At 38.0% G+C, this 13,885-nt stretch overlaps 1 protein-coding gene and 1 long non-coding RNA gene across 9 annotated transcripts in view; one reads left to right on the top strand and one right to left on the bottom strand.

Annotated features, from left to right (window-relative positions):
- The window catches only part of FAM135A (family with sequence similarity 135 member A), a 151,528-nt gene that overhangs the window by 94,389 nt on the left and 43,254 nt on the right, over positions 1 to 13,885 (top strand). The window lies entirely within an intron of this gene.
- Positions 608 to 12,929, bottom strand: LOC139029719 (uncharacterized). The gene is made up of 2 exons (XR_011481936.1): positions 12,581 to 12,929; positions 608 to 930 (listed from the first exon to the last, which is right to left on the bottom strand). It is a non-coding gene; the product is annotated as an uncharacterized lncRNA (long non-coding RNA).

Below are 13,885 nucleotides of genomic sequence, written 5' to 3'. Positions count from 1 at the left end.
TCAATACCACAGACATGTTCTGTGTATTTGTTCCAATTTCTACCCCTTTATGACATTTACAAGGAATCCCCATCCTTCTTAGTAAGTTCCTTCTTTCTCTTTTCGTTATTCAGCCTATATTACTGAATTCTACATAAATGAATTCATACAGTATGTATTCTTTTGTATAGTGCTTCTTTCAGTCAAGATTTTGTTTTGGAGATTAATCTATTTTGTTGTTGTTGTTGTTGTTGTTAGTAGCTGTAGCTTGCTCATTTTCATTGCTATACTGTACTGTATTTCCATTTGAATATACCTGCAATTTGTCCATTTTACTGTTGATAAGTGTTTGGATTATTTCAGATTTATAGCTACTGTAAACTAAGCTGCTATGAATGTTCTTATACATATTTCCTGTCATAACAGTTTCTGTGATATATTTACCTATGAAAGAGATTGCTGTGTCATAGGGTACAAATAATGTCAATTCTATTATATAATGCTACCCTGGTTTCCAAAATGGTGCTGGTTTTCACTCCCACAAGCACCATATGAAAGTTCTTACTCCACCTCCTCCCCAATTCTTAATATTGGCAGACTTTTAAACTTTTGCAAGATGGATATAAAATGGTGTATCATTTTGGTTTTATTTGTATTTTTTGATGACTTGGTAATAGTTGAGCACCATTTTGTATGACTGTTGGCTGTGTAGATTTCCTGTTTGTGAAGTACCTGTCCAAACGGGCTGCCCATTTTTCTATTGGATTAGTTTTATTTTTCTTCTTGATTTATAATCGTTTTCTGTGTGTTCTAAGTACTGATCTTTGTTAAATGTTTTATAAATCTTTTCTGATTTCATGTTTTTTTCCACTATCTTCATGCTGTCTTTTGATGAAGTAGAGGTCTTAATTTGTCGTTGGAACTCAAGAGAAAAGCCAGACAGATATACACCTGTATTTGGACATAATATGTACAGATCAGCAAAGAAGATGTGACATTTTCAATAAATGATATTGGGACAATTGGGTATTATATAACTGAATTATATAAAATTCAGTTCCAGATGGACTAAAAACAGACATGAAAGGCAAAATCATAAAGTTTCTAAAATAGAGAACTATCAGAAGTATTACAGAAGTAGTAAAACTTACTCCCATATATTCTTTGTCAGAATCCCAGGTTACCATTTTGGCACATTTGCTTCATCATTCCTTCTTTTTGTCAATAGATATACATTCCCAGTCACTCAACTGGTAAAGAATCCTCCCACAATTCTGGAGACCCCAGTTCGATTCCTGGGTCAGGAAATTCTCCTGGAGAAGGGATAGGTTACCCACTCCAGTATTCTTGAGCTTCCTTGGTGGCCGGGGTGGTAAAGAATCCACTTGCAATGCAGAAGATCTGGGTTCAGTCCCTGGGCTGGGAAGAGCCCCCTGGAGGAGGGCATGGCAACCTACTCGAGTATTCTTCAGTCCATGGGGTCCACAAGAGTCAGACACAACTCAGTGACTAAGCACAGCACAGCCCACATGTAAATAGACACACACATATATTTTTTTTCTGGGCCTTTTGATAGTTACAGACATCATGCTCAGTTTTTCCTTAAATATTTCAGGGCATATTGACTAAGAACAAAGATATCCTCTTACTTAACCACAGTGCAGTGATCAACTTTAAGTCATTTAATACTGAAGCTAAAGGCAAAGGAGAAAAGGAAAGATAAACCCGTTGGAATGTAGAGTTTCAAATAATAGCAAGGAGAGATAAGAAAGCCTTCCTCAGTGATCAGTGCAAAGAAATAGAGGAAAACAACAGAAAGGGAAGGACTAGAGATCTCCTCAAGAAAATTAGAGATACCAAGGGAAAATTTCATGCAAAGATGGGCACAATAAAGGGCAGAAACCTAAAGGCAGGGACCTAACAAAAGCAGAACAGATTAAGAGGTGGCAGCAAGAATACACAGAAGAACTATACAAAAAAGATCTTAAATGACACAAATAACCATGACGGTGTGGTCACTCACCTAGAGCCAGACATCCTTGAACGCAAAGTCAAGTGGGCCTTAGGAAGCATCACTATGAACAAAGCTAGTGGAGGTAATAGAATTCCAGTTGAGCTATTTCTAATCCTAAAAGATAATGCTGTGAAAGTGCTACACTCAATATGCCAGCAAATTTGGAAAACTCAGCAGTGACCACAGGACTGGAAAAGGTCAGTTTTTATTCCAGTCCCAAAGAAAGGCAACGCCAAAGAATGTGCAAACTACTGCACAGTTGAACACATCTCACACCCTAGCAAAGTAATGCTCAAAATTCTCCAAGCCAGACTTCAACAGTAAGTGAACCGTGCACCTCCAGATGTTCAAGCTAGATTTAGAAAAGGCAGAGAAACCAGAGATCAAATTGCCAACACTGCTAGATCATTGAAAAAGCAAGAAAGTACCAGAAAAGCATCTACTTCTGCATTATTGATTACACCAAAGCCTTTGACTGTGGATCACAACAAACTGTGGAAAATTCTTTTTTTTTTTTGCATTTATTTTTATTAGTTGGAGGCTAATTACTTTTCAACATTGCAGTGGTTTTTGTCATACATTGAAATGAATTAGCCATGGATTTACATGTATTCCCCATCCCGGTCCCCCCTCCCACCTCCCTCTCCACCCCATCCCTCTGGGTCTTCCCAGTGCACCAGGCCTGAGCACTTGTCTCATGCATCCAACCTGGGCTGGTGATCTGTTTCACCCTAGATATACATGTTTCGATGCTGTTCTCTTGAAACATCCCACCCTCGCCTTCTCCCACAGAGTCCACAAGTCTGTTCTATACATCTGAGTCTCTTTTTCTTTTTTTGCATATAGGGTTATCGTTACCATCTTTCTAAATTCCATATATATATGTTAGTATACTGTAATGGTCTTTATCTTTCTGGCTTACTGCACTCTGTATAATGGGCTCCAGTTTCACCCATCTCATTAGAACTGATTCAAATGAATTCTTTTTAATGGCTGAGTAATATTCCATGGTGTATATGTACCACAGCTTCCTCATCCATTCGTCTGCTGATGGGCATCTAGGTTGCTTCCATGTCCTGGCTATTGTAAACAGTGCTGCGATGAACATTGGGGTGCACGTGTCTCTTTCGGATCTGGTTTCCTCAGTGTGTATGCCTAGAAGTGGTATTGCTGGGTCATATGGCAGATCTATTTCCAGCTTTTTAAGGAATCTCCACACTGTTTTCCATAGCGGCTGTACTAATTTGCATTCCCACCAACAGTGTAAGAGGGTTCCCTTTTCTCCACACCCTCTCCACCATTTATTGCTTGTAGACTTTTGGATAGCAGCCATCCTGACTGGCGTGTAATGGTACCTCATTGTGGTTTTGATTTGCATTTCTCTGATAATGAGTGATGTTGAACATCTTTTCATGTGTTTTTTTGCCATCTGTATGTCTTCCTTGGAGAAATGTTTGTTTAGTTCTTTGGCCTATTTTTTGATTGGGTCATTTATTTTTCTGGAATTGAGCTGCAGGAGTTGCTTGTATATTTTTGAGATTAATCCTTTGTCTGTTGCTTCATTTGCTATTATTTTCTCCCAATCTGAGGGCTGTCTTTTCACCTTGCTTATAGTTTCCTTTGTTGTGCAAAAGCTTTTAAGTTTCATTAGGTCCCATTTGTTTATTTTTGCTTTTGTTTCTAAAAGTCTGGGATGTGGGTCATAGAGGATCTGGAAAATTCTTAAAGATGGGAATACCAGACCACCTGACCTGCCTCATAAGATACCCGTATGCAGGTCAAAAAGCAACAGTTAGAACCAACATGGAACAACAGACTGGTTCCAAATTGGGAAAGGAGTACGTCAAGGCTGTATATTGTTACCCTGCTTATTTAACTTATATGAAGAATACATCATGCAAAATGCTGGGCTGGATGAAGCACAAGCTGGCATCAAGATTGCTGAGAGAAATATCAATAATCTCAGATACGCAGATGACACCACCCTTATGGCAGAAACCAAAGAACTAAAGAGCCTCTTGATGAAAATGAAAGAGGAGAGTGAAAAAGCTGGCTTAAAGCTCAACATTCAAAAAGCTAAGATCATGTTATCCAGTCCCATCACTTCATGGCAAATAGATGGGGAAACAATGGAAACAGTGAGAGACTTTATTTTTTAGGGGCTCCAAAATCACTGCATATGGTGACTACAGCCATGAAATTAAAAGATGCTCCTTAGAAGAAAAACTAGACCAACCTGTTAAAGACAGCATATTAAAAAGCAGAGACATTACTCTGCCAACAAAGGTCCATCTAGTCAAAGCTATGGTTTTTCCAGTAGTCATGTATGGATGTGAGAGTTGGACTATAAAGAAAGCTGAGCACTGAAGAATTGATGCTTTTGAACTCTGTTGTTGGAGAAGACTCTCGAGAGTCCCTTGGACTGCAAGGAGATCCAACCAGTCAATCCTAAAGGAAATCAGTCTGAATATCCATTGGAAGGACTGATGCTGAAGCTGAAACTCCAATACTTTGACCACCTGATGTGAAGAACTAACTCACTGGTAAAGACCCTGATACTGGGAAAGATTGAAGATAGGAAGAGAACGGGACAACAGAAGATAAGATGAGATGGTTGGATGGCATCACCAGCTCGATAGACATGATTTTGAGCAATCTCTGGCAGTTGGTGATGGACAGGGAGGCCTGGCGTGCTGCAGTCCATGGGGTCACAAAGAGTCAGACATGACTGAGTAACTGAACTGTACTGAAGTATTGATACCTACTCCATGATTCATTTTTAAATCTGGTCAGTTGTCTTAATAACACCCCATGTGACAACCTTTTCCAGGATCAGTTGCAGTCAGTTATCACATCCCTTTAAACTCTTCAAACTCACTTAATCTTGATTCTTCCTTTTATTTTCTTTGTCTTTCACAACTTTAGCCAGTAATTTTTAGACCAGTGTTCAGTCTGGTCTTCAATTTCATTATGTTTAGATTTAGATATTATAGTATTATTATTGCTACATTTTATTTCTTTTTCAGTCAATTTGGTAAATTATATTTCTCAAGGAGGGTTTTTTTTTGGTCTCAGTATATTGATTTATTGGTCTTAAATGAATTCAGAATAATTCTGAAAATTCTTGAAAAGAATTCAGAATAATGATAGTAAAGATGATCCAGGATCTTGGAAAAAGAATGGAGGGCAAAGATTGAGAAGATGCAATAAATGTTTACCAAAGGCCTGGAAAAACTAAAGAACAAACAAACAGAGATGAACAATACTTTAGAAGGAATTAATAGCAGAATAACTGAGGCAAAAGAACAGATTAGTGACCCGGAAGACAGAATGGTGGAAATCACTGCCACAAAACAGAATGTAGAAAAAAGAATGAAAAGAAATGAGGACAGCCTAAGAGACCTCTGGGATCATACATATTGCCTTAATAATTGCCTTAAATGTAAATGGATTAAAGACCCCAACCAAAAGACATAGACTGGCTGGGTAGATACAGAAACAAGACCCATAGATATGTTGTCTACAAGAGACCCACCTCAGACTTACAGACTGAATGTAAGGGGATGGGAGAGGGTGTTCCACATACAGTGAATTCATAAGAAAGCGGAGTAACAATACTCCCATCAGACAAAATGGACTTTAAAGAAATCCATGGCTGATTCATGTCAATGTATGGCAGAAAACACTACAATATCATAAAGTAATTAGCCTCCAACTAATAAAAGTAAATGGAAAAAAAAAAGACTGTTATAAGAGACAAATAAGGACACTTGATAATGGTCACGTTTCAATCCGAGAAGATATAACAATTATATACACACCCAACATAGGAGCACCTCAATATGTAAGGCAAATACTAACAGAGAAATCGACAGTAACAGAATAATAGTGGGGGACTTTAATACCCCACTTTCATCAGTGGGTAGATCATCTAGACAGAAAATTAAAAAGGAGCACAGACCTTAACTGACAATTTAGATTAGTTGGATTTAATTTATATTTATAGAGCATTTCACCCAAAAGTGGTGACTTTACATTCTTCTCAAGTGCACATGGAACACTATCCAGGATTGACCACATGCTGGGCCACAAGGCAAGTCTTGGTAAATTAAAAAAAATCAAAATTATATCATTTTTTCTGTCACAAAGCTCTGCGATTAGAAATAACCCACAAGAAAATACTCTAAAAAACATAAATACATGGCAGCTAAACAATATGCTACTCAGAAACCATTGAATCACTGAAAAACTCAAAGAGGAAATTAAAAAAAAAACTAAGAGCCAAATGAAAATGAAAGCACAATGGTCCAAAACTTCTGGGATACAGCAAAACAGTTATAAGTGGAAAGTTTATGACAATACACAATTACCTCAAGAAACAAGAAAAATCTCAAGCAACCTAACCTTACACCTAAAACAATTAGAGAAAGAACAAAAAGCAAAGCTACAGTTAACAGAAGGAAGGAAATCATAAAAATCAGAGCAGAAATTAATGAAATAGAGACAAAGAAAAAAATCTCAAAGATCAATGAAACTAAAAGTTGGTTCTTTGAAAAGATAAGCAAAATTGATAAGCCTTTAGCCAGAAACCAAGAAAAAAAAAGGGGAGAGGGGAGGATTCAAATCAATTAAATTAGAAATGAAAAGGAGAAGTTACAGCTAACTCCATAGAAATACCAAGGATCGTAGGAGACTACTATGAACAATTGTATGCCAATGAAATGGACAACTTTTAGAAGAAATGCACAAGTTCTTGGAAAGGTACAGTCTCCTTAGACTGAACCAAGATGAAATAGAAAACATGAACAGACCAGTCACAAGCCCTGAAATTGAAACTGTTATTAAAAACCTCCCAACAAACAAAAGTCCAGGTCCTGACTTCACAGGCAAATTTTATCAAATGTTTAGAGAAGAGCTAACACCTCTCCTTCTGAAACTGTTCCAAAATAATTGCAGAAGGAAAACTCCCCAGCTCATTTTATGAGGCCACCATCACTCTGATACCAAAACCAGACAAAGTAACCCCCCCCACACACACACACACAAATTATAATCCAGTATCACTGATGAACATAGATGCAAAAATCCTCAACAAAATACTAGCAATCTGTATCCCACAATACATTGAAAAGATCTTACAGTATGATCAAGTGGGATTCATCCCAGGGATGCAAGCATTTTTCAACATCCACAAATCAATCAAGGTAATACACCACATCAACAAATTGAAGAATAAAAACTATATGATCATTTCAATAGATGCTGAAAAAGCTTTTGATGAAATTCAGTATACCCATTTATGATTTAAAAAAACTCCAGAAGGTGGACATAGAGGGTACATAAATCAACATAATAAAGACTATATTTGACAAACCTACAGCTAGCATCATACTCAATAGTGAAAAGCTGACATTCCCTCCAAGATCAGGAATAAGACCAGGATGTCCACTCTCACCTCTTTTATTCAATGTAGTTTTGGAAGTCCTAGCTATAGCAATCAGAGAAGAAAAAGTAAGGGGAATCTAAATTGGAAAAGAAGTTAAATTATCACTGTTTGCAGATGACATGATACTATACATAGATCCTAAAGATGCTACCAGAAAATTACTAAAACTCATCAGTAAATTTGGTAAATTTGCAGATTACAAAATTAATACACAGAAATCTGTTGCATTTCTCTACACTAACAATGAAAGATCAGAAAGAGAAATTCAGAAAGCAATTCCATTTACCATTGCATCAAAAAGAGTAAAATACCAGGGGATAAATCTACCTAAGGATACAAAAAACCTGTACTCTGAAAACTGTAAGACACTGATGGAAGAAATCAGAGAAGACATAAACAGATGGGAAGATACACCATATTTTTGGACTGCAAGAATCAATATTGTCAAAATGACTGTAGTACCCAAGGCAATCTACAGATTCAGCACAATCCCTATCAAATTACCAATAACATTCTTCACAGAACTAGACCAAAAAAATCTCAAAATTTGTATGGAGACACAAAAGATCCCAAATAGCCAAAGCAAGCTTAAAAAAACGGAGCTGGAGAAATCAGGCTCCCTGACTATACTACAAAGCTACAGTCATCAAAACAGTATGGTACTGGCACAAAACTAGAAATACAGATCAATGGAACAGGATACAAAATGCAGAAGTAATCCCATTCACCTATGGCCAATTAATTGATGACAAAGGAGGCATGTTAGAAAGACAGTCTCTTCAACAAATGGTGCTGGGAGAATTGGACAACTACATATTTTAAAAAAATGGAATTTAGATCATTTTGTATGTGTACAGACCATATACAAAAATAATCTCAAAATGGATTAAAGACCTAAATGTGAGATCAGACATTGTAAAACTCCTAGAGGAAAGCATAGACAGAACACTCTCTGGTATAAATCACAGCAATATCTTTTTCAATCCATTTCCCAGAATAATGGAAATAAAAACAAAACAAATGGGACCTACTTAAACTCAAAAGCTTTTGCACAGCAAAGGAAACAATAAACAAAATGAAAAGACAACCCACAGATTGGGAGAAAATATTTGCAAATGATGTGACTGATAAGGGATTAATCTCCAAAATTTACAAACAGTTTGTGATGCTTAACAGCATCAAAACCAAGAGAGCACTCAAAAAATGGACAGACCTGAATAGATATTTCTCCAAACAGGACATATAGATGGCCAGCAGACACATGAGAGCTGCAATGAGATACCACCTCACACTGGTCAGGATGGCTATCATCAAAAAACCAACAAAAAATAAATGCTGGTGAGGGCATGGAGAGTAGGCAACCCTCTTACACTGTTGGTGGGAATGTAAATTGATATAGCCACTAAGGAGAACAGTATGAAGTTTCCTTAAAAAACTAAATATAGAGCTACTGTATGACCCTGCAGTCCCACTCCTCAGCATATATCAGGAGGAAAACATGATCTGAAAGGATACATGCACCCCAGTGTTCATTGCAGCATTGTTTACAATAGCCAAGACATGGAAGAAGCCTAAATGTCCATTGACAGAGGAATGGACAAAGAAGATGTGGTATTGCTGGGCACACACACTGAGGAAACCAGAATTGAAAGAGACACATGTACCCGTGTTCATTCTGTTCACAATAGCCAGGACGTGGAAGCAACCTAGATGTCCATTGGCAGATGAATGGATAAGAAAGCTGTGGTACGTCTACACAATGGACTATTACTCAGCTATTAAAAAGAATGCATTTGAATCAGTTCTAATGAGGTGGATGAAACTGGAGCCTATTATACAGAGTGAAGTAAGTCAGAAAGAAAGACACCAATACAGTGTATTAATGCATATATATGGAATTTAGAAAGATGGTAACGATGACCCTATATGTGAGACAGCAAAAGAGACACAGATACAAAGAACAGACTTTTGGACTCTGTGGGAGAAGGCGAGGGTGGGTTGATTTGAGAGAATAGCTTTGGAACATGTATATTACCATATGTGAAATAGATCACCAGTCCAGATTGGATGCATGAGGCAGGGTGCTCAGGGCTGGTGCACTGGGATGACCCTGAGGGATGGGATGGGGAGGGAGGTGGGAAGGGGGATCAGGATGGGGAACACATGTACACCCATGGCTGATTCATGTCAATGTATGGCAAAAACCACTACAATATTGTAAAGTAATTAGCCTCCAATTAAAATTAATTAATTTTTTTAAAAAGAAGATGTGGTATGTATATACAATGGAATATTCCTCCATTAAAAAGAATGAAATAATGCCATTTGCAGCAACATGGGTGGACCTAGACCATGTCATACTGAGTGAAGTAAGTCAGACAGAGAAGGATAAATATCATATGACATCCCTTACATGTGGAATCTAAAAATAAATGATACAAATGAACTTACTTACAAAACAGGAAGAGACTCACAGATTTAGAAAATGAATTTATGGTTGCCTGGGGGAAGGGATAGTTAGGGAGTTTGGAAGATCGTGAACACACTGCTGTATTTAAAATGAATAACCAACAAGGACCTATTGTATAGCACATGGAACTCTCCTCAACATTATGTGCCAGTCTGGTTGGGAGGGGGATTTGGGGAGAATGGATACATGTGTATAAATGGCTAATTCCCTTTTCTGTTCACGTGAAACTGCTACAGCACTGTTAATTGGCTATACTATACTCAATACAAAATAAAAAGTTTAAAGTCTGAAAAAAATGCTGGAATTTCAGTTTAAATAAAATCTATAGATCAATTTAGACAGAATTTTCCCCTTAATTATATTGAGCCAATCTGAACATGGCCTGACTCCCCATTGACTTAGGTCTTCTTTAATTTCTCTCAGAAGTGTTTTGTGGTTTTCAGTCTCTTAAATTTATTCATAAGGTTTTTATGTGATTATATTATATGATGTTATAAATGGTCTTTTAATTTCATTTTTTTAAAGGTTGTTACTAGAGTATAAAAGTACAATTGATTTTTGTGTATTGACTTTATATCCTATGACCCTGCTAAACTTATAGGTATAGTATACTATAAATCTAAATTGGGTCATGTTGATTCATAGGGATGTTTAATCAGTATTCTGGATTGCCATTTTTTTCCTCTCTGCTTTGCTGTTTTAAAGACATCCCGTTATCATCTGTCCTCCGTACTCTGTGATATTAAATCAGTCATTGATATCAGGGTTCCCAACCCGTGGGCCGCGGACGGGCCTGCACAGCAGCAGGTGAGTGGCAAGCCAGTGAGCAGAGCTGCTGCTGTGTTTACAGCTCCCCATCGCTCACAGTACCTCTTGAGCTCCAGCTCCCGTCAGGCCAGCAGTGGCATGAGATTCTCATAGGAGCATGAACCCTACTGTGAAACTGTGCCTGCAAGGGATCTCGAGTGTGCTCCCCTTACGAGAGTCACCTGAAAACCACCACCACCACCCCCTTCCATGGGAAAATTGTCTTCCACTAAACGTGTCCCTCCCTGCTGCCCAAAAGGTCGGGGAACACTGATTTATACTGCTGTTTTCCTCCAGCTGCTGTTAGGATCTTCTCTTTATCTTTGTTTTTTAGCAATTTAATTCTGATCTGTCTTTTATTTTCTTAGTTTATCTTCCTTATGATTTGCTTTAATTCTCAGATCTGCAGTGTGATATTTTTATCAAAATTTTAGCCATAACTATAAATTTTTTTATGCCCCAGTACTTCCCTCCACTCTCTCTCTGGTACTCTCATATCACTTATGTTACATTTTTGATATTTTGAGGTCTTTAGTTTTTTTTCTCCATGTTGTTTGGAGTGAATAATTTTTGTTATTCTATCTCTGAATTCACTAACTCATTTCTGTAGTGTCTGATCTGGTCTAAATCTTATCTAGTAAAATTTTCATTTCTGATATTATACTTCTTACTTCCAAAATTTCCTCTTGGTATTTTTTTTTTAATGGTTTCATTTTTCTGCTGAGGTTCCTCATCTCTTCCTTCATTATGATCAGCTGCTCTCAGTCATTTGGTAGTGTATAATTATTGCCTAGAAGTACTTGCATGGACTTCTGCTTTCTGATCTGGATTGTAAGAGACCTGGACTTCATCACTTCCTTTCTACCAACAAGAAGAGCTGAAGAAACCAAATGTCAACACATCTTTTTACATTCATTTGAGAATTGAGGCCGCATGATAAACTTCTGCCCACCTCCCCCGAACTGGAAAGAGAGATAGCCAGTTACAGAGAATCACATCTTGCTAAAGCAGAAACATATCCATGAACAGAACAGTACCAGGGGAGCAAAACTTACACTGTAATTGACAAATTTCTGGAGACTCGGTGTGGACAAGTTTGAGATAGCAACTCCAGAGGGCCCAGTCTTAGGGCATACCCACACTTTTATGAGTTTTAGCTCGAGGAACCCTACCAGATTTGCATAATGATGATCAGAGAATCCCCTCTTGCAGGGAGAGGTGGAAATAGTCACTTGTAGATACATTCAGAACATTCTGTCCTTCTTAACAAGACCTTCCTCCTCAGAAGCTGTCTTTCTGGAGCCCAGCTGACCTGGAGGACCCAATTCCAACCCTCTCTAGCCATTCACTTGGGGAAGGAAAATTCCCAACTTACATTATTAGAGAATTGCAAATTAAAACAATGAGATGGCATACACACCTGTAAGAATGACTAAAATCAAAAACATTGACCACACCAAATATTGATAAGGATGGGGACCAACAGGAATTCTCATTCATTGCTGTTGGGAATGCAAAATGGTGCAGCCAGTTTGGAAGATGGTTTGGCAGTTTCATACAAATCCAAACATACTCTCACATTACAATCCAGCTATCATGCTTTTTCATTTTTTTCCCAAATTAATTGAAACTTAGGTCTACACAAAAACCTGCACATATAGCAGCTTTTTTCATAATTGCCAAAACTTGAACCAAACTGTTCTTCATCAGGTGAATGAATAAACCTTTGTTTATCCATATAATGGAATATATAATTTTTTTTCAGTAATAAAGAAGAAATGAGCTATCAAACCATTAAAAGACATAGAAAAACTTTAAAAATATATTTTTGTTAAATGAAGCCAATCTGAAGAGAGTTACTTACTATGATTCCAACTCTATGACTTTCTGGAAAACGAAAATCTAAAGATACGATCAGTAGTTGCCCAGGGCTCAGGGGAGTTGGGAGAGAGCCAAGTGGGTGGAGCACGGGAGGTCTTTAGGAAAGTGGAGCTGTCCTCTGTAACGTTGTACCGGTAGGTGTTTGTCCGTCCTCTGTGACGTCGTACCGGTAGGTGTTTGTCCGTCCTCTGTGACGTCGTACCGGTAGGTGTTTGTCCGTCCTCTGTGACGTCGTACCGGTAGGTGTTTGTCCGTCCTCTGTGACGTTGTACCGGTAGGTGTTTGTCTTCAGTACGTTTGTCAAAGCCCATACCATGCACAGCACCACGGGTGAACCTTGATGAAATGACGAATTTTAGTTAACGATGTTTCAGCATTGGTTCATCAGTTACAACAAATGCGTCAAATTATTGGAGAAGGAAATGGCAGCCCACACCAGTATTCTTGCCTCGAAGACCCCATGGACCGAGGAGCCTGGCAGGCTACAATCAATGGAGTGGCAAAAGAATGGGACACAACTTAGCAACTGACCAACATCATCAAATTATAACAAATACAAGACACAAATAATAGGAAAAACTTGGGGGCTTGGTGTATACTTGGAACTTTCTTTACTTTCTGACCAATTTTTCTCTAAAACTGCTCTTTAAAAAAAAAAAACTTTAGTTTTAATTTTTTTTTTAAAATTCTTGCTTGCTAATTCTAGCATCTGGGTTATTGTGGAATCTACTTCAACAAACTGCTTTTATCTCTTGATTATAAGGTACATTTTCCCACTTCTTTGCATGTCCAGTGGGTGTTTTTCAGGGCTTGAAGCAGTTGCTCCATGTATTTTGTCCACTTTTGTAAGTTGATTTCAGTAGGGTCAATCCAATACCAGTTTCTCTGTTCTGGTCTCAGTGAAGTTAAGTAGTGCTTTTCAACTTTGGCTGTGTATTAGAGTCATCTTGGGAACTTTAAAAACTACCGGTGCTAAATGGGGCCCAGACATGAATAGATTTTTTTAAAGTACTCCAATTGATTAACAGGGTTGGTGGTAGTAGTGGTTTAGTCACCAAGTCACGTCTGATTCTTTGCTACCCTATGGACTGTAGCCTGCCATACACCTCTTTCATGAGATTTCCCAGGCAAGAATACTAGACTAGGTTGCCATTACCTTCTCCAGGGGATCTTCCTGACTCAGGGATCAAACATGTGTCTCCTGCTTGGCGGGCAGATTCTTTACCCCTGTGTCACCTGAGAACAGAGTTAGGCCTTTCCCTAAATAAGAAGATTCTGCTAGGGGGAG

The sequence above is a fragment of the Odocoileus virginianus genome, chromosome 19 (genome assembly GCF_023699985.2).
Source record: "Odocoileus virginianus isolate 20LAN1187 ecotype Illinois chromosome 19, Ovbor_1.2, whole genome shotgun sequence".
Taxonomy (NCBI): domain Eukaryota; kingdom Metazoa; phylum Chordata; class Mammalia; order Artiodactyla; family Cervidae; genus Odocoileus; species Odocoileus virginianus.
This window is presented reverse-complemented; position numbering and strand designations above follow the sequence as displayed.